Here is a 1,525-nt window from a genome sequence, read left to right as displayed (position 1 = left end):
AATGCTTGATGCCTGAACATGCTTTCTTCTTTCTCTGTGACCCTGGTGGGTAATGTGCATCGAAGGTCCTAGCTTTTTAAAATTATCATTTTTAATCATTTTATTGGGGACTCTTACAGCTCTGATAACAATCCATATATCCATTATATCAAGCACCTTTATACATATATTGCCTTCATCCTTTTCAAAATCTAGCTTTTTTGTTTTACTCATTTACTCTTATCACAATCCATACATCCATCTATTGTGTCAAGCACATTTGTACATTTGTTGCCGTCATCATTCTCAAAACATTTGCTTTGTACTTGAGCCCTTGGTATCAGCTCCTCATTTATTCCCCTCCCTCCCTGCCCCCTCTCCATCATGAACCCTTGATAATTTATAAATTATTATTTTGTCCTATCTTACATGGTCCGATGTCTTCCTTCACCCACTTTTCTGTTGTCCATCCCCCAGGGAGGAGGTCACATGTAGATCCTTGTAATCTGTTCCCTCTTTCTACCCCATCTTCCCTCCACCCTCCCGGTATTGCCACTCTCACCACTGATCCTGAGGGATTCATCTGTCCTGGATTCCCTGTGTTTCCAGTTCCTATCTGTACCAGTATTCATCCTCTGGTCCAGCTGGATTTGTAAGGCAGAATTGGGGTCATGATAGTGGGTGGGGGACAGGAAGCATTAAAGAACTAGAGAAAAGTTGTATGTTTCATCGTTGCTACACTGAACTCTGACTGGTGCATCTCCTCCCCAAGACCCTTCTGAAAGGGGATGTCCAGTTGCCTACAGATGGGCTTTGAGTCCCCAATCTGCACCCCCATCATTCATAAATGATATGATTTTTTTGTTCTTTGATGCCTGATGCCTGATCCCATTGACACCTCGTGGTCACACAGGCTGGTGTGCTTCTTCCATGTGGGTTTTGTTGCTTCTGAGCTAGATGTCTGCTTGTTTATTTATCTCAAGCCTTTAAGACCCCAGATGCTATATCTTTTGATAGCGGGCACCATCAGCTTTCTTCACCACACACTTTGTCTTCAGAGATTGTGTTGGGAAGGTGAGCATCATGAAATGCCAGTTTAATAGAACAAAGTGTTCTTGTGTTGAGAGAGTACTTGAGTGGAGGCCTAATGTCCATCTGCTACCTTAATACTAGACCTATAAATATATGCACATAGATCTATTTTCCCATCATGTATATGTATATATATTTTTACATATGTGCATGCCTGTATTTAGGCCTCTATCAATGCCCTTTGCCTCCTAGCTCTTTCCTCTATTTCCCTTGACTTTCCTCTTGTCCCACTATCATGTTCATCCTTCATTTGGGTTTCAGTAATTCCTCTCAGTTACATTCCCCTTGATCAAGCCCTACCAGGCCTCCTACACCCTCCTCACCACCTGTTTGGATCACTTCTTCCCTTGTCCCTGGGTTTGTTAACACCACTTCCTTTCCCTCCACCTCCCTCTCTCCCATGTTGCCCGGAACCATTGGTCCCATTGTTTTCTCCTCCAGATTGTTCATCCAG

Source organism: Echinops telfairi, unplaced genomic scaffold (genome assembly GCF_000313985.2).
Source record: "Echinops telfairi isolate 266 unplaced genomic scaffold, ASM31398v2 ScPeMD7_7420;HRSCAF=8458, whole genome shotgun sequence".
Lineage (NCBI taxonomy): Eukaryota > Metazoa > Chordata > Mammalia > Afrosoricida > Tenrecidae > Echinops > Echinops telfairi.
This window is presented reverse-complemented; position numbering follows the sequence as displayed.